The sequence below is a fragment of the Callorhinus ursinus genome, unplaced genomic scaffold (genome assembly GCF_003265705.2).
Source record: "Callorhinus ursinus isolate GAN/ISIS: 27379988/994484 unplaced genomic scaffold, GSC_fseal_2.0 scaffold8, whole genome shotgun sequence".
Lineage (NCBI taxonomy): Eukaryota > Metazoa > Chordata > Mammalia > Carnivora > Otariidae > Callorhinus > Callorhinus ursinus.
Genome location: NW_027397070.1, coordinates 45,544,660 through 45,571,200, shown reverse-complemented (window position 1 = coordinate 45,571,200; position 26,541 = coordinate 45,544,660). Strand labels below are relative to the sequence as shown.

General features: G+C 38.8%; 1 protein-coding gene across 21 annotated transcripts in view; it reads left to right on the top strand.

Moving 5' to 3' along the window:
- NUMB (NUMB endocytic adaptor protein) overlaps positions 1-26,541 on the top strand; it is a 175,358-nt gene that overhangs the window by 12,075 nt on the left and 136,742 nt on the right. For 15 of the 21 annotated variants that reach the window (XM_073895499.1, XM_073895495.1, XM_073895494.1 and 12 more), the window contains one exon: positions 25,271-25,402. The exons of 4 other annotated variants lie outside the window; for them this stretch is intronic. The gene's annotated coding sequence lies outside the window, so the exon portion shown is untranslated. Of the gene's footprint in view, positions 1-13,461; positions 13,565-24,733; positions 24,755-25,270; positions 25,403-26,541 lie in introns of those variants that run through there. 2 more of the 21 variants (XM_073895486.1, XM_073895487.1) reach the window with 2 other exon arrangements.

Sequence of the window (26,541 nt, the reverse complement as noted above, 5' to 3'; positions counted from 1 at the left end):
AAAACCCAGAGATTTATTTGCCTCTCTCTTTTTTTTTAAGATTTTTTATTTTTTTATTTTTTTTAAAAGATTTTATTTATTTATTTGACAGAGGCACAGGGAGAGAGGCAACACAAGCAGGGGGAGTGGGAGAGGGAGAAGCAGGCTTCCCTCCGAGCAGGGAGCCTGATATGGGGCTCGATCCCAGGACCCTGGGATCATGACCTGAGCCGAAGGCGGACGCTTAGCAACTGAGCCACCCAGGCACCGCAAGATTTTTTATTTTTAAGCAATCTCTACACTCAGCGTGGGGCTTGAACTCAGTCCCCGAGATCAAGACTTGCATGCTATGAGGACTGAGCCAGCCAGGTGTCATTTGCTACTTAAAAGCACCAATTAAAAAATTCCTCAAAAGCTTATCTTGTGGCAAAAAAACCCAAGTGAGTTACTGAACAAAAAGTAAGGTTATTTTCAGAATAAAAACTATCTTCAACTAGGGATGAGACAGAATTTAAAGAAAATAAAAAGACATCCTCATTAAGTAATAAATTCAAATCATTAGTATAAACAACAGATAACTTCCTAGGTCACACAGTATTCCATTTTATGAATACCACACTTTGTTTTTCTGTTCTGTTGATAGACATTTGTGTTATTTCCAGCTTTTACCTGTTATGAGTAAGGCTGCTATTAACATTCTTGTACAAGTCTTTTTGTGAACATATGTTTCATTTCTTTTGGTGGAATACCTAAGAGTGGAATTGTTACATCACAGGGTAGATGTTTGTTTAACTTTATAAGAAATTGCCAAATGGTTATCCACTAGCAGTGTATGAGATCTAGCAGTGTATGAGATCCTGCCTATCGTTGCCACCACCTGGGTTGTTAATTTCTTTGATTTTTTTTTTTAGCCAGTCAAGTGGATTTAAAATGTCTTCGAATGGTTTTTATTTGCATTTTTCAGTTGACTAAAGATGTTGAACATTTATTCATTTTTTTGGCTAAAATCTTTACAAGGGCAAATTTGCAGATTAATAGTAAATATGTTAAAAGGTTCGGTGTGTTTTATTACTATATATAGATTTAGACCTATTAATCTTATTTGTAAGATCAGAGTTTAATTTGTAATTAAAAGTAAAATGAGAAAGATTTATTTCAAGTATAAGATTTTTCAGAAGTTCTATATCATAGTGATAATTCTTAGATTTTTTGGAGATAAGTAAACTTTTGCTGTTGATTAATATTTGTGAGAATTTTGTTTGACTGATAAGTAAATGATTTACAAGGAAGATTTGAGGGGTGCCTGGATGGCTCAGTCGGTTGGGTGGGTGCCTTGGGCTTGGGTCATGACCCCAGGGTCCTGGGATCAAGCCCCGCGCGGGTTGGGCTCCCTTTAGCGGGGAGCCTGCTTCTCCCTCTGCCTGCTGGTTCCCCTGCTTGTGTGCTCTCTCTCTGACAAAGAAATAAATGAAAATCTTTAAAAAATAAATAAATAAAAGGAAGACTTGAGGCTGTGTTTTGTAGAGGTGTTTTTTGAATTTGGTATATTGAATCATTGATTCAGGATCATTAAAATTGCATGATCTGGCTAGGAAACCAGCCTGTATTTGAGCCACCTGAGAGAACTGATAGTCTAGTAATGGGATTAGGTAGTAGTGATAATGCTAGCAGCGGCTGATGCTGTATTCCAGGCATTGTTCTAAGTGCTTTACATGCACTAATTTAATTCTCGCAATAACTCCTGAGGGTAGGTATTGTTATCTTTATTATTATTATTAAAGATTTTATTTATTGAGAGAGAGAGCGTGTGCGTGCGTGAGCTCAGGTTGGGGGGGAGGGGCAGAGGGAGAGGGAGAAGCAGGAGCTCCATCCTGGGATCATGACCTGAGCCCAAGGCAGACACTTAACCAACTGAGCCACCCAGGCGCCCCTGTCCTTATTATCCTTATTTTCCTGTTGAGAAATTTGAGTTACAGAGGTTAAGCATTTGCCCCAAATCATAGAGCGAATGGTGGACTCAAACATAAGTAGTCTGGCTCCAGAGGTCATATTCTTACCCTTAGTGCTTACGTGATTAAATACGACAGTCAGTCGTATGTTCTTTATAGAGCATATCCTTCTGTGGTAGTGGTGGTCATAGTTTAAATTGGGATTTCAAGTTTGCAGATAGGTTCCCTACCAGTCTCCTTCACTTCACCATCAATACTCCTGTCATGTATCCCAGGGGGGGTGATTTATGGAAGGAAAGTTTTATCTGAATTAACAGATGGTGAACAACCCTAGTAACCTGAGATTGAGTGCTTTCCTAGAGATATCATTTCTGTCTGTACCTTAATTGAACCTTGGAATTGGAGCAGCTACTTTCAGACAGTCTTCAGCCGTGTTTGTTTAACTGGTCTTTGTGAAAATCTCTAAATGTAAATGTTTAACATCCTCTGGAAACAAACTGAGTGAGATACGAGGTTGCTGGAGCTTGTGCCTGTAAAATGTTGGGCCTAATAACAGCACTCCCTAAATATATGATATTCATAGATATTTTTGATGCACTGACACAAGAATCACAGTTCTTAAAATTCTTTTCCTCCTGAATCTCCTGCATACTGAAACCATGTAACTCTTCTTTGTCTTTAGTTTGGATTTAGATAAGATTAATCTTTGAAGGTAGGGCTGGATTTTTTTTTTTTAAGATTTTATTTTTAAGTAATTTCTACACCCAGTGTGGGACTCGAACTCACAACCCCGAGATAAAGAGTTGCAGGTTCTGCTGACTGATCCAGCCAGATGCCCATAGATTTTTTCTGGTCAATTTCCTTGAAAGAAGGTTTGAGGACGGAAGGAAATGAAAGTATGTATTGGCTTTTTATTTTGCCACACCTTTTTTGTCTTCTTCCACTTCTGATTTGGCATTGTTGATATCATGGGTGACTTAAAGAAATTGGGGTAGATGGGAAGCATTTTGTGTGTATTGAATGAGAGAATAAATTTTTAGAAAAAACTTTAAAAAGTTTAAGTAATCTCTGCACCCAACATGGGCTCGAATTCATGACCCTGGGATCAAGAGTCACATGCTCTTCTGACCGAGTCAGCCAGGTATCCCAAGAATGTAAATTCTTTTTTTTTTTTAAAGATTTTTTAAAAAATGTATTAGAGAGAGAGAGAGAGCGAGCGAGAGATAACAAGGGAGGAAAGGGAGAAGGAGCCTCCCCGTGAGGAGGGAGCCCAACATGGGGCTCAATCCTGAGCCCCATGGCAGATGCTTAACCAGCTGAGCCACCCAGGTGCCGCTGTAAATTTTTGAATAAAGAAATCATAAGATATGAATTTAATTCCTGTGTGGCCACACTCTGTGATTTGGCTAAATGTTTTAACTTCTCTGGGTCTTTATTTTTCTTTTATGAGGTGATGGTATTGGACTTGATGTTCTTTAAAGGTTTTTAATACTGAAATATTCAAATTATTCTGAAATTATAGTGAATAATATAATGAATGTAATTCAGTTTTTTTTAATATCGAAAATAAGTGTGCCAGTGCTGTTTATAGAGCAGTATCTGTCACTGATTTTCAGTAAGGATCTTAAGTCATATGTTATATTTCTATTTACATGTGGACCTGTTTTTAGGCTCTGTTTGCCTGTCTCAGAGCCAGTATTACCCTTTCTTTATTTACTATAGCTTTGTAATAAATTCAGATATCTGGTATGGTGAGGCCTCATACCCCCACTTTGTTATTCTTTTTTTTTTTTTTAAGATTTCATTTATTTATTTGACGGAGAGAGACACAGCGAGAGGGGGAACACAAGCAGGGGGAGTGGGAGAGGGAGAAGCAGGCTCCCCGCCGAGCAGGGAGCCCGATGCGGGGCTCGATCCCAGGACTCTGGGATCATGACCTGAGCCGAAGGCAGACGCTTAACGACTGAGCCACCCAGGCGCCCCCCACTTTGTTATTCTTTAAAATTATCTTGGTTATTCTTCTAAATCTCTGTTAACCTTTAAAATTCTGTGATTTTTGTGTGTTCTGCTTAGACTTTCTTTGTATTTGGTAATCAGTATATTCTTATTGAATGAATATAGTGAACAACAGCTAGTTACCCTCTAAAGGCTGATGAATAATAGTGTTACAAGTTAATATCAGTAAAATTATGACTTGAGAATATTGCAAAAAAAAACTTGCGTTTTTCTTTTGGAAGTGTTTAAATAAATTACTTTCAAATTTGGGCTGGGTGTAATATTAAATTATGGTCCTACCCCTGGCCTCCCTGCCTGCCACCTCTTTCCGTTCTCCTTTTGGATAAAATTTTGGAAAGAGGAAGTAGGATTTTTGAAAAATTGTTGTTTAGACAGTTTAAAACCACCTTAAAAGTCATGATAAATTCCACATGAAATTGATGAAACATGCTTTTAATGAGCACTTTTACTTTAAAACTAGTTGTGTATATGAGCTCCATCATTTGAACTTCAGACCTGGAAAGGACATTAGTTTTTGTTTACTTGAAAATACTTCATATTTTCATTTTGTAGTGGGTAAGGTTGAGTTCTGTAGCACACTCACTGGAAATTTTGTTTTCTGTTTCCTAGCATCATCAAACATGATTTCAGTGGAACTCTACAGTTTCTCTATGCTGTAGCCACTTTGATCTTTTTTAACCTCTTCTTCCTGTACATCCTTTACTTTTTGTTTTTTGTAAGATTTTATTTATTTATTTGTCAGAGAAGGAGAGAGAGAGCACAAGCAGGGGGAGCGGCAGGCAGAGGGAGAAGCAGACTCCCCACTGATCAGGGAGCCTGATGTGGGACTCTTTCCCAGGACCCTGGGATCATGACCTGAGCCGAAGGCAGACAACCAGCTGAGGCACCCAGGCGCCCCCTGTCCTTTACTTTTTGTCCTTTTTGTCTTTTTATTAAGGCTGTTTGGTCTGCCTTGAATGCTTTTTTTTCCTGTTATCCTTCTAAGCCATAATAGAACCATCTTCTTACATGAGGGCTTTCATATCACTTTTTTTCTACATTGTATGTCTTTCTCTTTTGATCCCATAGCACTTTGTGGTAATATTATATGGCATATTACCTGCTCTGCATTTATAATTACATATGCATTTTTCTCCCTAAGTAGGTTATGTACCTACTGGGAACAGGATCCCTGTCACTTTGACTTATTCTTTGTAACTCCCACAGTTGCCTATCAGAGTTCCTTGCATGTAGTGGGTCCTCAGTGGTGTTGGAATTGAATTAATTTAATCATCTCTGCCCTCAATGAAGCTTATAGTGTAGGGGAAGGAGATGCACAATATGAAGATAAATAAGTACAGAGGAAAATTGCCATTTGAGAATATGCAATGAAAATAATGAATAGTATGCTATGATGGGAGAATAACAGGGAAACCAGTTTTGATCTTGTTGGCAAAGGCCACATTGAGGGTTGACATTTGAATTGGTATGAAGAATTAGAAGGAACCACCATGCACAGAGCTGGAGGTATTTTGTGCTTGTGGGAAGAGTAAAGTAAGAAAGAGCTTGAATTTTTGAGGAACTGAAGGAAGGCTATAGCTTAATGAGTGTGAGGAAAGGTAGCTTTTAAGATGGGCTTAGGTAGGTATAAAGAGGTCAGTCATTAAGTGCCTTGTCGGTTGATGTGGAGGATTTGGATTTTGTTTTAAATGGGGTACCACTGAAGGATTGTAAGCAGAGGATAAGATAAATATGATATACATTTTTAAAAGATTTATTTATTTTAGAGAGCGAGCATGAGTGAGCTGGGGAGAGGCAGAGGGCGAGAAGCAGACTCCCCGCTGAGTGGGGAGCCTGACTCGGGTCTCAATCTCATGACCCTAGGACAATGATCTGAGGTGAAAGCAAGAGTGAGACGCTCAACTGACTGGGCCACCCAGGCGCCCCATGATACACATTTTTAAAAGATCATCATGGCTCTTATCTGATAGTTAGATTGTAGGGAGAAGCAAAAGAGAAAGCAGGAAGAGCAGTTTAGAAGGGTGTTGGAAGTAGAGACAGAAGTGGATGAATTCAGATACATTTTATGATAGAATTTTCAAGATTCACTGATGGATTAGATGTGAAGGAGAAAAAGAAATCAAAGGAATCAAAGCTTATTCCCAAATTTCTGGCTTGGTATTTATTGAGATACAGGAGGACTGGGAAAAGAACATATTTTTTTAAAGAGGATGAGAATCACTCTTTTGGATCTGTGAATTTCTAAGTGACATCTAAATGATAGTGTTGGGATATGGGAGGCTGGAGCTTAAGAAGAGGCGATGCTGGGAATTGTCATTATATAGATGGTATTGAGAGCCATGAGGAAAGGGTAAGATCAGCTGTCTGGTACTGAGCTCAGAGGAACTCCAAATATTCCTTCTAGTGAGGGAGGAGAAGGGAGTTTATATGGAGAGAAACCAGGATTTGTCATGTCATAGAAGCCCAAGAGAGGAGAGAGGAACAGTGCCAGTTTGATTTATCAAAATGGAAATTATTGATGATCTTGTGTTAGTCATCTCTGTATGTCTCTCCAGATCTATTTTTGCCCTTTTCTTCCCTGCTTTGTGCTGCAGAAGGCTGACCTCTATAGTTTATATCACCCAGGCTTCTTTGCTTTCTGGCTTCATGTTGTTTTCAGCCAGTGGAGATACAATTGACAGGAGATTGGACAGTGGAAGGAAAAAGAGATTAGGGTATTTATTCCCTTTCCTCTTCTCTACGTGGCTGTGGTTTAGGCAAAAACTGCATACCTCTACCTGTAGCTGCAGGGTACCTTTTCCACCGCCATAGCTTTTTCTGGTTCCGATAACTTGAGGCTTCAGAGAGGTGAGAGCTTGTACCCCTTGTACCTTCTAGGAGTTTAGAGAAGGTTAGAGCTTCTTTTTTTTTTTTTTCTTGATTGCTCTCTATGTTACCTTAATCTGACCATACTTTTGTAAATAGTCTCTTCGTTAAGCTCTCTTCATTTATTCCTTTAAGTGTGCCATCCGTTTAAGGGGCAGTTTCAAATGAACTTCTTGTGGAGGTAGACCAGTTTGGAGCAGGTTGAATAGTGAATGGAAAGTTGGGAATTAGAGACTGTGAGAGCTGATACTTTTTGAGGAATGCGGCTATAAAGGGTAACAGAAATGGGAAAGGAGGTGGAGCATGCTCTGTAGGGAATGATGGGATACTCTACAAAACGTAAATATGGGAGGTAATGGTACATGTTTACATGATAATGAGAATGATCTTGTAGAGGAGGAAAGATTGGTGATGCAGGAGAGAGTGAATTATGGAAGGAAGGAAACCTCTGAGTGAAAGAGATAATACAAAGAGCTTCAGTGGCCATTTAATAGTAATCAGAGGGGCTCCTGGGTGGTTCAGTTGGTTAAGCATCGCCTCTTGGTTTTGGCTCAGGTCATGATCTCCGCGTCTTGGGATCGACCCCCATGTCGGGCTCTGAGCTCTGTGTGGATGGAGTCCGCTTGGGATTCTGCTTCTCTCTACCCCTCACCCTGCTCTTGCTCGCTTGGTTGCTCTTGTGCTCTCTCTCAAAAAAAAAAAAAAAAAAAAAAAAATCAGGGATGCTTATTCATTTTAAAGTAGGGGAGAAGAAGATGACTGGTTCAGTTTCGGGGGGATGTTACAGATTTGGTTGTGGAAAAAATAGGGAGCTTTCATCTGATGGCTTCTATTTTCTTAATGAAGGTATTGTAGATGGAGAGGTGGGTGAAATGTTTAAGGATTGAGGAAAAGTTATAAAACAGCCTTTACAGGGAGCCTTTAGAGTAATATTGCTGTGGTTGAGGTTGTTAGTTGTGAATTTATGACAATAATCATTCTGACTGGATATGTGATTTTCTTCAGTATTCCGCTGCTCTGTCATGGTCATGGAGAAGTTAACTGGAGTTTTGCTAGGAGAGTGTGAAGGAGAGAGACAGGGGAAACATTGAATTGAGTGCAAGGAGTGATTATATTGATGAACTGTGAAATCTGTACTGGATAAAAAAGACAAGTGAAACCAGGGGAATGATAGGAATAATAGGAATGGAGGGTTTCATAAAGTTGGTGGTCTCATTAAGAACTAAGAATTATTTCTGAGGTCCAGTTGAACAGTGAGTTGGAAAGATCAAATCTTTTATTATATGTCGTCTTTATCATTTATGTCCCAAATAACCAGAATTTGTATAGACTTAGCCACTTGGCATCTCCCATTCTTTTTTTTTACCCCAAAGATTTTATTTATTTGAAAGAGAAAGAGCATGAGTGAGAGTGAGAGAGCATGAGCAGGGGGAGCAGCAGAGGGAGAGGGGGAAGCAGACTCCCCACTGAGCAGGGAGCCCGACATGGGGCTCGATCCCAGGACCCTGAGATCATGACCTGAGCCAAAGGCAGATGCTTAACCAACTGAGCCACTCAGGCGCCCCGTATAATCTCCCATTTTAAATAGACAATTTATTTTTTATTTTTAAATTGGGTCTATTTTTTTTTTTTTAAGTCTTATTAGAGAGAGAGCACACGTCCGTGCACTGGGAAGAGGGGCAGGGGAAGAGGGAGAGGAGATTGCCGCCAAGCAGGAAGTCCTATCTGGGGGCTCAGTCTCACGACCCTGAGATCATGGCCTGAGCTGAAACTGAACTGAGAGTCGCTAAACCGACTGAGCCACCCAGGTGCCCTTAAATAGACAGTTTAAATCCACATTTTAGCCAAATGGACTTAAACACACACACTCTCTGACCTATAGAGCTTATGAGTGTGATTTCAAACAAGGCATTTTAAAGTCTATTAAAAAATCTTTGATAAATGTGAATATTTATCAAATTAACTTCCTTTGTTAACTGCTTTCTATATATAGGACACAGGAAAATAATTTCCTCTGAAAAATATCTGGTTCTGTTTAGGATATTTCTATGAAATTTGTGACATAAGATCTAAACTTATTTTTCCTTAAAACCATTAAAAACTGTTATTTATTATTGGTGCAGTCTTTTGGAAAACAGTTTGGCAGGTTCTCATATACAGTTATACATATACTTACTGTAATGATCTAATAGATCTAATAGGTATTTACTCAAGTGAAATGAAAACTTTTCATCTAAGCTAATGCCCCAAACTGGAGACAAATTCAGATGTATGGCAACTGTGAACCTCCATACAGTGGAATACTATTTTGCAGTGCATGCAGCAGCATAGGTGGATAGTGAATGCATTATGCTAAGTGAAAGAAGCCAGACTCAGAAGACCACATAGTGTGTGATTCCATTTTTATGCTATTTTGGAATAAATGAAACTAAAAGGACAGAAAATTGACTAGTGGTTGCTGGGGTGGGGGGAACATGAGGGAATTTTTTTGGGGGTATTCTATATTGCCTGTATTTGTTCTATATCTTGATTGTGGTGGTTGTTACATGACTATTTTTCAAACTCAGAAGTGTACACTTAAAAGTGAATTTCAGGGATGCCTGGGTGGTGCAATTGGTTGAGCATCTGACTCTTACTTTCAGCTCAGGTAGTGATCTCAGGGTCATGAGATTGAGACCCGAGTGGGGTTCTGTGCTTAGCAGCAGTGTCTGCTTGAGTTTCTCCCTCCCTCTCCCTCTGCTCCTCTCCCCCATGTGCGTGCGCATGAGTGAGCTCTCTCCCAGATAAATCTTTAAAGAAAGAGTAAATTTCAGTGTTTATAAATTATACCTCAGTTAAAGTTCTAGGATATAGTATGTTACCATATTAAAAAGTATTTTGGAAAACTGTCTCAAGATAATGTTTGTTTTTAGATTCTACCTATGTGACTTTTTGGGGAGGAGAGAGTGGTAGAGAAGCATCATTAGCATTTATAAAGTTCTTTGAAGCTCTAGAAACATGTAAATGCTGAATTTGTCTATGTGTAGCAAACATTCCTATCGTATGTTTAAAAGAATGTTACAGTGTAAGAATTAGTAGAGAAAAAGAGGGACACCTGGGTGTTTCAGTCAGTTAGGCTTCTGCCTTCGGCCCAGGTTATGATCCCAGGGTACTGGGATTGAGTCCCGCATTGGGCTCCTTTCTTGGCAGGAAGCTTGCTTCTCCTTCTGCCTGACACTCCCCCTGCTTGTGCTCTTTCTCTCTGACAAATAAATAAAATCTTAAAAAAAAAAAAAAAAAGAACCTGAAGTCTAGATTAGATTAGCTAAAGTCACACAGCTAGTCACTGGCAGAGAGAGGTCTAGAATTTAAGTGATGGATTACTAATTTGATGCTTGTCTTACTAAAAGACACTTTTTATTTTGAGTTATTCCTTCTAGAGACTATTTTTAATTCCTATTTGGAACCCTTTAATTGTGTCATCCTAAAGCTGGAAACCACTCCCTTCCTAGTGGTAGGAAAGTTCTGTGTCTGGTTGATAATAGGACTGTGTCTGGTTGATAAATAGGAGGGCTAAATTTGAGAGATCCTGCATGACTTAAAGTTTGCTTAGACATAATGAACAAGTTTAATTATAAAGACACTTTTCTTTAGCTATGGGAAACTGGATGCTTAGTTTTGGAGTTGTCAAAGGTTACCAGTTAGAAATAGGTTTTTGTAACTTTACTGAATTTAAAAAACAACTTTTTGCTGGGGCGCCTGGCTGACTCAGAGGAGTGTGCAACTCTTGATCTCGGGCTTGTGAGTTCAAGCCCTGTGATGGGTGTAGAGATTACTAAATAAATAAAAACTTAAGAAAAACCCCAACCTTTTCAGATTATCATGATTATTGGTTTGTTGGCAAGGTAGGAAAGGTTTAGGAGTGGTAGGTTTCTTCTGTTTACCTTAAGGAATGAGGATTTATCTTATACCCAGGGATGTGAGGAAGCACCAGAAAAGCTTAATAGTTAGACATTTAGGAAATGGAGAATGGAATGTCATTCAGATACAATAGCAGATTTAATTGTCTTCTATATACATATATATACATATATATTTGTGTGTGTGTGTATATAATTATGGAAAGTGCAATTTTCTATTTTTAAGTTTTTATTGAAGTATAGTTGACATACAATGTTATATTAGTTTCAGGTGTACAATGTAGTGATTCAACAATTCTATACATTATGCAATGCTCATCACAATAAGTGTGGTCACCATCTGTGACCATACAAGTTATTAACTATATTCCCTATGCTGTGCTTTTCATCTCTGTGACTTATTTATTTTATAACTGGAAGTTTGTACCTTTTAATCCCCTTCACCTATTTTGCCTATCCCCCTCCCCCCCCCCTTTCTGGCAACCACTAGTTTGTTCTCTGTATTTATAGGCCTGTTTCTGTTTTGTTTTGTTTTTTAGATTCCACATGTAAGTGAAATCATGTGGCAATTGTCTTTTAACATCTGATTTATTTCACTGGCATAATACCCTCTGGGTCTATCCATGTTGTTGCAGATGGCAAAACCTCATTCTTTTTTATGGCTAAGTAATATTCGTGTGTGTGTGTATGTGTATGTATGTGTGTGTGTACACCACATCTTCTTAATCCATTCATCGATTGATGGACATTGAGGTTGTTTCCATGTCTTGGCTATTGTAAATAATGCTGCATTGAACACGGGTGCATATAGCTTTTTGAATAATACTGAGGATTTTTTGGGGGGGGGGGTGGGGGTTAAATACCCAGTAGTAGAATTGCTGGATCATATAGTATTTCTGTTTTTAAAATTTTGAGGAACTTGCATACTATTTTCCACAGTGGTTGCACCAATTTACATTCCTACCAACAGTGCATGAGGGTTCCCTTTCCTCCACATCCTCACCAACACTTGTTATTTCTTTTCTTTTTGATACTAGCCATTCTGACTGGTGTGAGGTGATATCTCATTGTGTTTTTGGTTTGCATTTCTCTGGTGATTAGTAATGTTGAGCATCTTTTCGTGTGTCTGTTGGTCATTTGTATGTCTTCTTTGGAAAAATGCCTATTTAGGTCCTCTGCCTGTTTTATTTATTTTTTTTTAAAGATTTTTATTTATTCATGAGAGACAGAGAGAGAGAGAGAGAGAGGCAGAGAGAGAGAAAGGCAGAGGGAGAAGCAGGCTCCCAAGGAGCAGGGAGCCCGATGTGGGACTCGATCCCAGGACTCCAGGATCATGACCTGAGCCGAAGGCAGACGCTTAACCATCTGAGCCACCCAGGCTCCCCCTCTGCCTGTTTTAATCAGATCATTTGAGGTCTTTTTGGTGTTGAGTTGTATACGTTCTTTATATATTTTAAATATTAACGCCTTTTCAGATATATCAAATATTATTGAGACAAAGGCAGCTTTCACTGTCCCTCTATGTTCACCTCCCTCCTTGTATTAGAACTTTTATGCTTGCCTCTGGACCCCAATTCTAGAACCAGGCTTAGAGTTCCTGCCCCTCAGAGATACTGGTGATAGTGTGGATATTGCAGAACCAGTTACAGGGCTAACAGGTGTCCTGGTTACTTTCTTGATTTTGAAGCTGTGTCTGAGTCCTGCAACCTTCGTGGGAGTTACTATAAGCCATAGCCCCAGGCAGAGTTGGCAAGTTGTTTTCTTTTTTAAAGGTTTTATTTATTTGTTTATTTTTAAAGATTTATTTATTTGAGAGAATGAGAGAGAGAGAGTGAATGCACCTTGTGGGGAAGAGGCAGAGGGAGCAGGAGAGAGACTCGTCTCAAGCTGACTCTGACCTGAGCACAGAGCCTGACACAGGTCTCCATCTCACGACCCTGAGATCATGACCTGAGCTGAAACCAAGAGTTGGATGCTCAACCAACTCTGCCACCCAGGCATCCCTAAATTTCTTATTTTTAAGTAATCTCTACAACCAGTGTGGGGCTTGAGCTCACAACCCTGAGGTTAAGAGTCACATGCTCCACTGACTGAGCCAGCCAGGTGCCCCAAGTTATTTTCTTTATAAGGGAGCCCTACCCCACCCCTAGCTCTGATAAATCCTCTATCTTACTTATATGGAACACTTTTCGTCCCTGTTCCCCAGGGAAGCCAAACTCTCAGCTGCCATTGCTTGTTTTTGGACTAGGACCCTAGTGGGCTCCTGGCTTCAGCACTGCTTACCATTTTGCATTTATTTTCCCTGTCACTGCTTGAGAGATATGTATGTTATTTTTTGAGCTAGTTATGTATTGTTTATGTGTTTGACACATTTGTATATTGTTTTTGGATGAATTTACTGTACCACCTAGAAGCCTTTTTAATCTTTCAAAGTTACAGTTTCTCATCTTTAAAATTGGAATTTTAGCCTTTACCTCTTGTTTTTTTGTGCTGGTGAAATGAGGTTATATACACACTTGTATCTGAATTCTATGAACAATGCCTAGCATATAGTAAGTGCTTTATATATGTCAGCTGTTATATTTTCAAGTGAGTCCTGTAATTCCTTGTTGGTTTCTGTTTAGACAGGTATTATCTATATATATATAGACATAGATATCTATCTATAATATATATAATACATAATAACCCTAAAACACTTGTCAATCAGTATTTGAAATTTCTGTAAATGTATATTATTCTGCCCTTTGGAGATGTGTCTAAGAAGATTGTGCTTGCTGATAAGTGATCTTACTTCCGTATTTCTTCAGCTGAAATAATAAGACATACTACTTCCTTTTCCTCTTACATCAAGCCGTGAGTATGCCTTTGCTTTTATTTTTGTCTTGTCTTATAAACTGTTGTGTGCATATGGATGTTTGGAACTATGGAAGTGTATTAAGAAGCATAGCACACCACCATTTAGAGTTTTTGTTTGTTTTTTACCATTTAGAGTTTTAAAGTTCATCTACCAGTCATGAATGAGAGCTAGTTCAGTATGCCATCCCTTCATGTTGTCATTCTCAAATGAACTTTATTTTTTTTATTTTTATTTTTTTCTCAGGTAGTTAGAGAACTTTTTCTGAGAGGACTTATCTGGGGACTACGTTAGAGACATGTTGGTTAAGCTGAGATTTTTATGAAGTTCTTAATGGTTATGCATTTCTCCCCAAATGGAAAGGTTTTTCTTTTGTTTTTTTTTAAAGATAAATTTACTTGAGAGAGTGCAAGCGCATAGTGTGGGGAGGGGCAGAGGGAGAGGGAGAGAGAATCCTCAAGCCGACTTCCCACTGAGTGCGGAGTCAGATGTAGGACTGGATCCCGGGACCCTGAGATCATAACCTGAGCTGAAATCAAGAGTTGGTCACCTAACCTACTGAGTCACCTAGACACCCCCAAATGGAAAGGTTTTTGAAAAAAGACTTTGTTAATTTTTTAACTGTCAGAATCTATAGTGAGATTCTGGAATGTTTGATTAAGTAGAAGATTGATTAAAATTATGATCCAGAATCTTTTTGATATTAGAAAGTAATTAGATACTATACGTCATAGTAATTGCTAAAATTTTACCTTTCTTCTGGGGCACCTGGCTGGCTCAGTCTATAGAGCATGCAACTCTTGATCTTGGGATTGTAAGTTTGAGCCCCACGTTGGGTGCAGAGGTTACTTAAAAAAATCTTTAAAGAATTCTCATATTGAGAAATAACTACTATAGGTAGTACAACTGTCTGATATATCAAAATAGATCAAGAGGCTTTATATTGATCTTTTGCCATTAACACTTCTCTTGTATTGACTGATGAGTTTTTTGTTTTTGTTTTTTTAAATATTTATTTGAGAGGGAGAGAGTGAGCAAGAGAGAGAACACAAGAAGGGGGAGTGGTAGAGGCAGAGGGAGAAGCAGGCTCCCCACTGAGCAGGGAGCCTGATGCGGGGCTCAATCGCAGGACCCTGGGATCATGACCTCAGCTGAAGGCAGCTGCTTAGCCGACTGAGCCACCCAGACGCCCCTGATGAGTTTCTTTTTATCAGTATTGCCATATTGAATCTTTGTGAAGCAGTATAGTTTGATGGAAAGAACACAGTATTTGAAATCGGAGGGCTTGAAGTCCTATCTGTCAGTTTACCAGCTCTGTGACTTTGACCTTTTTTGAGATTGTTCTCCTTACAAATAATATAAAAAAAATGATATCTCTCTTATAGAATTGTTATAAAGATTAAAATTAATGCTTTGTAAACTATAACATACTTTTTGAGTGTTAACTTTTTGAGTTTTTCAATTGGGACATTTGTTGTATTTTGCAAAATAACACTGTCCTCAAAGATTGCTTTTAGATGGGTGTAAAAATTGCCAGACTTTGGTTTGATGTATCACTTTCATTTAGGGTGAGGATTTTGGGTTTTAATCTGCCTTTATACTTTCTCTAGTAATAAATTTCTTCACTGAATGAGGACTTCTTTTTTTTAAGTTTTATTTAAGTAATTTCTATACCCTATGTGGGGCCCAAACTCACGACCCTGAGAACTGAACCAGCCAGGCTCCACTCTTTGCCAAAGTTAGAAATTGGGTAGGCCTTATCATTTCCTTTAGCTTTATGGTGAAACCACACTGGGACTTACCCTTTCTAGAAGTCACTGGCTCTCAATGGGGTCAGGACCGCTATGACTCTTTGAATCTTTGAAGGTGAACTTTTGGTTGCCACAGTGATTAGGGTGGGGTGGGTGCAGCATTGGCATTCAATGAGCAGAAGCCAGGAATGCCATATAGTCCACAACGTCTGAGACAGTTCTGCATGATTTTTGAACATTTTCCCAGCTCTTGTAGGTGAAAAACCTGTTTGTACTTATCTGATGCTAATTCTGCTATACATTTAAATACAGTAGTTTTTTGCATGGTTTTAATAGACACTAAATTTTTCAGGAATGCAACTACTTAGTAAACTGAGGGCAGATTATGCTTTGTTTTCTTCAGAACTTTAACAAGAGTTGTTAACTATTTTGGAAAATCATATTACCAATGGCACTGACCCTTTTGGCATCTGATTTTCTAATACAATTCATTTGTGTCAGTCTACATTTGTAGATGTCATATGCATGGCATTTCTGTATATGCATGCAAGTGTCAATTTCCTTAATAATATGAATGCTGGAAACCTGAGCATTTAAATATTACAATGTATTATTTTAAATTACTTTTCTTTCTTTTATATTAGATTAGGCATTATCTTAAGTTTCTCTTTAAATTACTTTTCTTTCTTTTATATTAGATTAGGCATTATCTTAAGTTTTGAAAACTAAGGATAGATAAATTACCTACTTGCATCTCATTTCAGGTTTGTGTTTTTTTTTTAAAGATTTTATTTATTTATTGGGAGAGTACATGCCTCGTGAGTAGGGGGAGGGGCAGGGAGGCAGAAGGAGAGAATCCCAAGCTGACTCCAAGCTGAGGCTGAGCATGGAGCTGAGTCTGAGCACAGAGCCGAGCTGAGTACGGAGCCCGAGTGGGGCGTGTTCGATTGTTCAGTCTCATGACCCTGAGATCATGACCTAAGCTGAGAGTCAGACACTCCACTGACTGAGCCACCCAGGTGCCCCAGTTTGTGCTCTTTAAACAAAAATCTTTTGTTTTAGAGGAGTTTCTGGATGAAGCCTGTATTTAATAGAAATCTACATTGCCTTTCAAGGGAGAAATAGGACATTGATGTTGACCTGTGTTATAGATGTCTATCCTCTTTCCTTTATCTGTTTTCCCTTCCCATTATGAAATATTTGATACACAGACAAGAATATGGTGCTGTGTATGTAAGTAATGAAGCATATAATAAAACCAATACCTGTGCACTCATCACCCAGGTTAAGGAATAGAACATTACCAATATTGTTGGTATGTTTTTCCTTGATTTCCATTCACCTGTCTCTCCACCAGGGATAAAACTATTCAGAATTTTTGTTTTGTTTTGTTTATTTATTGTTTCCTTCCTTAAAGTTTACCACTTTTGTATGTATTTCAAAAATTTATTATTTAGTATTGCTTATTTTTTAGCTATAAAGATGGAATCATAGTACACATATATTCTTGTTTTGTTTTGCTACATATACTTATTTGCTTTGGCTAATCAATATTATGTTTTTAAGATTCACCCATGTCAATATGTGTAACCATTATTTATTTTCTCAGGTATATATTAGTGGTATGACTGTACCACAATTTGTCTTTTCTCCTAAAGATGGACATTTTTTTTTCCATTTTGTTGGTATTACAAACATTCTTGCTTATCTTCAGGTGCACATGTACAAACATTACAACAGTGAGTTTTAAACATTTTTTAATTTTTAATTTTTATTTTTTTAAAGATTTTATTTATTTGAGAGAGAGCGAGAGAGCAAGAGAGAGAGAGCATGAGCCGGGGAGGGAAGGGCAGAGAGAGAGGGAGAAGCAGGCTCCCCATTGAGGAGGGAGCCTGATGTGGGGCTCGATACCAAAACCTTTGAGATCAGGACGTGAACCAAAGGCAGATGCTTAACCGACTGAGCCACCCAGGCACCCCTTTAAACATTTTTTAAAAGATTCTTTCTATCTATCTATCTATCTATCTATCTATCTATCTATCTATCTATCATCTATCTATCTAAAGATTTTATTTATTCACTTGAGACACAGAGATAGAGAGAGAGAGCATGAGCAGGGGGAGAAGCAGAGGGAGAGGGAGAAGCAGGCTCCCCCCTGAGCCAGGAGCCTGATGTGGAGCTTGATCCCAAGATGCTGGGATCATGACCTGAGCCAAAGGCAGATACCCAACCATCTGAGCCACCCAGGCACCCCAAGATATTATTTATTTATTAGAGAGAGAGAGAGACAAAGCACGAGCAGGGGGAGGGACAAGCAGACTCCCCACTGAGCAGGGAGCCCCATGCAGGGCTTGATCCCAGGACCCTGGGATCATGACCCAAGCCAAAGGTGGTTGCCTAACTGACTGAGCCACCCAGGTGCCCCAGATTTTAAACATTTTTGATGGTGACCCCCCCATACATGCATAGAGCTGAAAGAAAAATGAGGATCAGTAGATCAGTATTCATCCTTAATATATGTGATGCACTCATCTTTTCCATTTTATTTCTCTCTTTCTGAGTGCTAATTGTGACCTAAATGTTTTCACAGTTTAAAATAGTTGTCTTGGTTTCTTGTGGAGAGCAGTGTGTTGACCTGACTTCCCTTTGCTTACAGTGTGCCAGAGGGCAGCATCTCATGAGGTGAGAGTGCACCTGCTAAATAGAACACTGCTCCCACACCTGGAAACACCTGGTTCTTGAGCACAATAAAGATTCAGCTAGGACTAAATTTGGGTTCAGCCCTTAAGTACCTGCCGTTCCTTTATGGAATGAATTCCCTAGATATGCCCTAACCAGATTTGAGTTATGCCAGAGTCAGACCATTCTCAGAGGATGTGAGGGACAAGATAGGATTGGTTGGAGCTTTCTATTTTTGATGTTTACTTTGATATCAGACTTGGCTCCTCCTTTTACTTATTTTGACTATAAACTGTATATTCTCAAAGGCTCAGATCTCAGTAGTTTATTCTTCAGTTTTCTGGTGACTTTCTGATGTCCATATTCAGATATTTGAGATATTTCCTCTTATTTGGGTTCTTTACTTTGCTGTATTCTAGATAGCTTGAATTGTGTTGTTGAAGAGTATGAGAGTTATTTTACATAGGAATTTGACTTTCATCTTAAGTAATTAGTAAAAAACACAGAAGCTACATGTTTTAATTCTGACTTGGTGCCTATTTAAAATATGTATGCAAACTGTAATTTACTGAGCTATGATTTGAACCTCAGAGGAAGAATATTTACGTTTACATCTGGTACTATTTTTTTATATAGGTTTTTATTTTAATTCCAGTTAACATACAGTGTTATATTAGTTTCAGGTGTACAATATAGTGATTCAACAGTTCCATACATCACCCTGTGCTCGTCAAGACAAGTGCACTCCAGGGGCACCTGGGTGGCTTAGTCGTTAAGCATCTGCCTTCAGCTCAGGTCATGGTCCCAGGGTCCTGGGACCCTGCTCAGTGGGAAGCCTGCTTCTCCCTCTCCCACTCCCCCCTGCTTGTGCTCCCTCTATCGCTATGTCTGTCAAATATCTGTCAAATAAATAAAATCTTAAAAAAAAAAAGACAAGTGCACTCCTTAATCCCCATCCCCTATTTAACCCATCCCCCCTCTCCCTTCCCCTCTGGAAGCCATCACTTTGTTCTCTATAATTAAGACTGTTTCTTGGTTTGCCCCCTCTCTTTCTTCCCCCTTTGCTCTTTTGTATTGTTTCTTAGATTCCAGATATGAGTGAAATCATATGGTATTTGTTTTTCTCTGACTTACTTCGCTTAGCATTATACTCTCTAGCTCCATCCATGTTGTTGCAAATGGCAAGATTTCATTCTTTTCTGTGGCTGAATAATACTCTGTGTGTGTGTGTGTGTGTCTTTTTTTATCCATTCATCAATCGATGGACACTTGGGTTGCTTTCATATCTTGGCTGTGGTAAATAATGCTGCTATAAACATAAACATAGGGGTACATATATCCCTTTGTATTAGCGTTCTTGTATTCTTTGGGTAAATACCCACTAGTGGGATTGCTTTATAGTAGGGTAGTTCTATTTTTAATTTTTTGAGGAACTGCCATACTGTTTTCCAGAGTGGCTGCACCAGTTTGAGGTGCCCCTCAAAATTTCTTGCATTGTGTCATCTTTGGAAGTTTCTGAAATGGATGCTGCTTCAGTTGGTATTCCGCTCTTTGCTTTTGTAGCCGCTTTTGCCTTTTCTAAGTCCCTAAATCACATTCTTTGAGACTTTTGATTACTATTAACTTCTGTTCTTTTCTCTATCTTGTTGCCATGTCTGGTCCCTAATTTTTTTTTTTTGTCTTTTCTGTACTTTTCTTTCCCTTTCATTTCTTTCCTTTATTTCAACATAGGTGCAATAAAGTTTGGAAGCACTTATTTCTTCTGGCTTTGAAGAAACTAATCATACCATGTAATCTTCAGTTTTTATGTACAGATTCTTTCCAGCAATTGTGTACATTTTAGACTTCCTTAAGCTCTGAGTGTACAACTTTTCTGGACATTTGCATTTGCTAGCTACTTGGATGATAGTGTATAAATAGAGGAAGTATTGTCATTTGACCTAAAATATAATAATAAAATACAGTAATAATAATATGATTTTTGGGGCACCTGGTTGGCTCAGTCGAAAGAGCATGTGACTTTTGATCTCAGGGTCATGAGTTCGAGCCCCACACTGGGTGTGGAATATTACTTAAAATGAATAAATAAATTAAAACTTTAAAAAAATAATATAATGATATGAAAAATGTTTTTGAGCCTTATGAACTTAATAGTGAACCTGCCTAGTGACCTTGACCAAGTCATTTAAAGTGGCATATTTTTTATTTTGTACATTTAGATCTCATATTTTAACTTCCCTTCCTTAGATAGAATTTTGCTTACTGAATTTAGAAAATGGATACTAGATACTAGAATTTGGATGGATAATGAATTTAGGAAATGGATACTAGACATTAGAATGGATACTAAATACTAGAATTTAGCAAATGGAAGAGCCAAAGATTTAAAAGTCAGAGGACTTTAGGAATCATCTGGTATCTATTCTGTTTCTTCTACAAATATTCACCTGGCACTGTTTTGGTCTTGAGAATATATTGAAATCTCTGGCTTCATAGAACTTACAATCTTTTATGAAAAGAAGGTTGTGAAGAAACTGTAATCTTTTTTTTTTTTTTAAGATTTTATTTATTTGACAGAGAGAGAGACAGTGAGAGAGGGAACAAGCAGGGGGAGTGGGAGAGGGAGAAGCAGGCTTCCTGCTGAGCAGGGAGCCCGATGCGGGGTCCATCCCAGGACCCTGGGACCACGACCTGAGCCGAAGGCAGATGCTTAACGACTGAGCCACCTGGGCGCCCCAAGAAACTAATCTTATTTAAAGATTCCTCACTTCATTTTGGTAGGTCTTAATATGCTCAAAAGTAAAAGGATCTGATTCCTTATATGCCAAATTGTAATTCAGAAACTGTGAAGCAGGAGGAAAGGGACCCTGAATGAGTGAATTAGGGCAGTGACTCTCAAAATTTTCTGTGTATGAATCAACTAAAGTTCTTGTTAAAATGTAGATTCTGTTCAGTAGATCTAAGGTAGGACCTGAGATGATGCTTCCAGTCTGTGAAACACATTTTTTAAAGATTTTATTTATTTATTTGACAGAAAGAGACACAGCGAGAGAGGGAATACAAGCAGGGGGGGTGGAAGAGGGAGAAGCAGGCTTCCCGCCGAGCAGGGAGGGGCTCGATCCCAGCACCTGGAATCAGGACCTGAGCCGAAGGCAGACGCTTAACGACTGAGCCACCCAGGCACCCCTGTGAAACACATTTTGAGTAGCAAGGAATTTGTATATAATTAAGAGAAAAGAATAGTGTGCTACCATTTTGAGAAGAATGTTTTGGAGCTATGGAACACAGACTTGGAGTTGTGAGTAGCACACCACACTTGGCTTTGGTGAAATGAAATTATAATAGCTGTTAATGGTCACATATTAAGAGGGGGTATTAAGGAGGTAATCACCTATTTTTTGAATGGCATTCAGAATTGAGATTGGATGGTGGGTGGGTCTAAAATGTTTGAAAAGATACTAGGAAGTGAAAGAGTTGAAGATCTTCAGGTATGATGAAAGTAAATATCTAGTCGGATAAACAGAATTTATGAGTTAAGTTTTGACTGGGAGGAATTAATTTGTAATTGGAAAGATTTCCTCCCCTTTTTATGCTTACTCTAAGTGGCATAGTTATTGTAGTTTAAAAAAATGTAAAAATAAATACTTTTTTAAAATAGATAATATAGTTTTTTTCCATAGGCATATTCTATGTGGAAAGTATGTCAGATTTCTTTGTTTTCCAGGTCTGAATAAAGCTTAAATGTTGTGCTTAAGTTGCCCTTCTCCGATCTGTTCCTCTGGGGACAGCTGCTTGGAACATAAACTAAACTGGGAGTTCATTTTTCTTCATAGAATTAGCAGAAGACTCTTAATCTTAGAGTGGTATAAAATGTTCAGTGGGTATTGGACATTTATCCGTAGGGAAAAATTTGGCAAACCAAATCTTGGAACCAGCAGCCATTTTTAGTGTTGTGAATTCACAGTGCTAGTGTTTCCATTTGTGTTTTTAGAAATTTAAAATTTGGGACACCTGGATGGCTCATCTGGTTAAGCGTCTGCCTTTGGCTTAGGTCATGATCCCAGAGTCCTGGGATCGAGCTCTGCCTCGGGCTTCCTGCTCAGCAGGGAGCCTGCTTCTCCCTCTCCTCCCTACCTGTTGCTTGCTATCTCTGTCTCTCTCTCTCAAATAAATAAATAAAATATTTTAAAAATAAAAATAAATAAAATTAGGATATTACTTATTCATGTTACCACTTATTAATAATACCACCACATTGGTGTGTAGGGCCTTCAAGGGGAGGGAATGTATTGTGTATTTGTGTTTAGTGCACATATTAAAGGACTTCTTGTTCTGTTAAAATCATTAGAAGCAAATACTCCTAGTTCTGGTAAAATCTTTTTTTTAATTTATCAGAGAGAGAGCACAAGCAGGGGGAGCCGCAGGCAGAGGGAGAAGCCGGCTCCCCATGGAGCAGGGAGCCCGAGGTGGGACTCTATCCCAGGACCCTGGGATCATGACCTGAGCCGAAGGCAGACGCCTAACCGAGTGAGCCACCCATGCATCCCCCCTTTTTTTTTTTTTAAATAAAGTTATTTAGTTAAATAAAAGTTAAAAAGGGGGGCTCTGGAGTCATGCAGCTGTATTTTTTCTTTTTTCTTTTTTTAAAAATCCTAACCCTACCTCTTAGTAGTTTCATGATACTGGAAGTAACTTGACTTTTCTGTGTCCAGCTTTCTTTATTATAAAATGATCATATCGGGGCACCTGGGTGGCTCAGTTGTTAAGCGTCTGTCTTCGGCTCAGGTCATGATCCCAGGGTCCTGGGATCGAGCCCCCCATCGGACTCCCTGCTCGGCGGGAAGCCTGCTTCTCCCTCTCCCTCTCCCCCTGCTTGTGTTCCCTCTCTCGCTGTGTCTCTCTCTGTCAAATAAATAATTAAAATCTTTTAAAAAAATCATATAAATAGTTCATTTCATAAGGGTTCTTGTCAGGATTAAGTGAGAAATCCTGGAAATCCATGAAAGTTCTTAGAATAGTTTTTGGCACATAGAAAGTGTTTAATTAATGTTAGCTGCTTCTGCTCTTATTCAGGAACACCACTACTGCATTGTCTGGTGAATTTATTTTGCTTTTTATTTATTTTATTATTTTTTTAGAAGATTTTTTTATTCATCTGAGACAGATACAGAGAGCATGAACAGGGGGAGAGGCAGAGGGTGGGGGAGAAGCTGGGAGTCTGCTGCAGGGCTCGATCCTAGGGCCTGGAGATCATGACCTGAGCCGAAGGCAGATGCTCAACCATCTGAACCACCCAGGCGCCCCTATTTTTAAAACAGGCCTGCATATTCAGGTTCCGTTATGACAGGTTGGGTACTTAAAATATATACTTAAAATTAGTTTTGAATGAAAACTTAAGAATTTTTACTTTCAGCTATTATAACTTTAATTCATACAAAAAGAAGCCATTCATTCAGTCTTTTTTTCTAATAAACTATTAATACCTGCTATTTATAAGGAATTGCACTAGGTGCTAGGAATATAAATGGAGCAAACTTGGTTGTACCCCTTCAGTTGTTCAGAGGTTAATGGAGAAAGATACCCCTGAGTATAAGTCAGTGTTGTAAATGATCCCTTTTGTGCTGGATCATTAATACATGATCATTTTTAAAAAAATATTTATTTATTTGTCAGAGACAGAGAAGGAGAGCACAAGGAGGGGGAGAGGCAGAGGAGAAGCAGGCTTCCTGCGGAGCAAGGAGCCCGAAGTGGAACTAGATCCCAGGACCCTGGGATCATGACTCGACCCTAAGGCAGATGCCTAACCAACTGAGCCAGCCAGGCATCCCTACATGTTAAATTTTTAATTTGTCTTCTGGAAAGTCTATAAGCCAAACTTTGGGTGGATTGGCCTTTGTTTTTAATATCTTATCTATTTACTGCAACTCTTATCTGTAATCATTCCTATTTTTTGCAAATCAGGAAATTGAAATTTAAAGAGGTTAAGTAATTCCTTATACAACTATAAAACTCACTTTAAAATCCTACTTAATTTGAGGCGCCTGACTGGCTCAGTCGGTGGAGCGTGCAACTCTTGATCTCCGGGTTGTTTAAGCTCCATGTTGGGTATAGAGATTACTTAAAAAAAAAAAAAATCTTAAAAAAAAAAGAAAAATAAACTCCTACTTAATTTAGAAATTCATTCCACTGTTTTACCTCTTATAAGGTGCAAAGTCTCTATTAGAAAACTTAACTCGTTATATTGTCTTTGGGGTTTATGTATCTGCTTTCCTATTAGATTGGGAGACTTTTTAGAGCAGGGACTAATCTTATTTATTTTTGGGCTCCCCTAGCAACTAGTAGAGTGCCTGTCACATGTTAGGTACCCAAAAAATACTAGTTGAGTAGCAAATGGATACATAGAATGTTAGAAACAGAGGGGATTTTAGAGCTCATGGAAATCATAGAGGCACTAGAATTTCTAAAAAGAATTCTATATTGCTTACATAGGGCTACAGCTTTTGATTTTGATTATTTATAAAACAACTAGTACTGTCTATCACATTGTCTCATAAAAGAAGCCATTTTAATACCAGAAAAAGTAGGAAGGACAGTCTCAGAGTAAGCACAATTGGTAACTTTACACCCATTTTTGGTCATGGCTGGCATGTATTTAAAGATTATATTTCAGGAACCATTATCTAATGCAACCCTTTTCTTTTAGAGATGATGTATCTGACCTCAGAGAAGTATCAAAGTTCTTACAGCAAGGCAGAATAAGTGAGTTTGGAACCCAGGTCTTCTGACTACCAGCCCAAAATTTTGATCCAGTCACCTTAGTCTTCATCACATGGTGACACTTAGGCCCAGAGAATTTGTTCCTTAAGTAAGATCATATAATGATCTTATAATCATATAGATCATATAATCATCTAGTAAGAAGTAGAGCTGGGACTTGAATCCACATTACCTAACTCCACTTTCAGTAAAACCTGTGCATTACTTACATGTAATCTTAACCCATTCTACCAGCCCCCATTCAGTCGCAAAGATGGAATTATAAATGATTGAAAGGAAGGGTTGGGGGGTGCCTGGGTGGCTCAGTCTTAAGTGGCTGACTTCAGCTCAGGTCATGATCTTGGGGTCCTGGGATCGAACTGCTTCTCTCTCTCCTTCTGCCCCTCCCCCTGCTTGTGCTTGCTCTCTCTCGCACATACTTTCTGTCTCTCTGAGATAAATAAAATCTTAAAAAAAAAATGTTTTATATTTAGCATTTTCTTTCCTTAAAAATTTCAGATTTGGAGCTTCAGCAACCACTTCCAGGGAGGAGGTCCAGTGTAGCTGCTGTTGCGACCCAAGATCTTGATTCACATCCATAGATTGGAATATTGGTGTACCAGCCATCCTCAGACCCCTCACTAAGGACAGGTATGTGAAAGAGATAGTGAAGATAAGTAGAATGAATGCTAATGTTTTTCCTTCCTATTTCTTGTTAGATGAAAGCAGTTGGCTGCCTTTAAAAATATAGCCTTTTATCCTGGTAAAAACAAGGCATTTGGAATCTTGAGTAGGGCAAAATATTTTCTTGATGGTAAAATATGTGTCAAAATGTTAACAGTGATGAAACTTAGGGTAATTAAAAGTTTTCTTTTTTCTCTTTTTGTGTATTTTTCCAAATTGTATTTATGAGCTTGTGTTATCTGTTGTTACATAACAAACCACCCCTAACTTAGTGGTTTAAAACATACCAGTCATTTATTTTGCTCATGTATCTGTAATTTGGATAAGACCTGCTTAGTGGGGACAGCTTGTCTCTGTTAATATGTGGCCTGAGATGAAGTAGCTGGAAGGGTGGGGGCAGCTTGATGGCTGGGCGCTGGAATCATTTGAAGGCTTGGCACGCATGTATGTGTCTGGTGGTTAATGCTAGCTTTTGGTAGGGACTGAAGCCTGGGCTGTTAGCCACAACACCTACACATGACCTCTCCTTTTGGCTGCTTGGCTTCCTCACAGCATGGTGGCTAGGTTCTAAGAAAGAGCATCCCAAGAGAGCAAGGTGAAGTTGCATGGCATACTTGATTTGGTTTCGGAAGTCACATAGTGGTACTCTGTTTTTTTCTGTTGGTTGAGGTAGTCCTAAAGGTCCACCTAGGTTCAGAGGTGGGGTAGACATAGACCACACCACTTGAAGGGAGGAGTATCAGCATCTCATTAGAAGAAGAGCACATGGGTTGGAATCTGCCATTGGGCCATCTTTGGAGAATGTAATGTGCCACAGTTTGTATTACTTATTTATTTTTATTTTTAAAAAAGATTTTATTTATTTGAGAGAGAGTGAGAGAGAGCATGAGAGGGGAGAGGGTCAGAGGGAGAAGCAGACTCCCCATTGAGCGGGGAGTCTGATGTGGGACTCGATCCTGGGACTCTGGGATCATGACCTGAGCCGAAGGCAGTCGCTTAACCAACTGAGCCACCCAGGCGCCCTCAGTTTGTATTACTGTTAAGATAAGAGTATAAATAATGTGTATAATATATAAAAAGAGGAATATTGACAGAAAATTATAGTG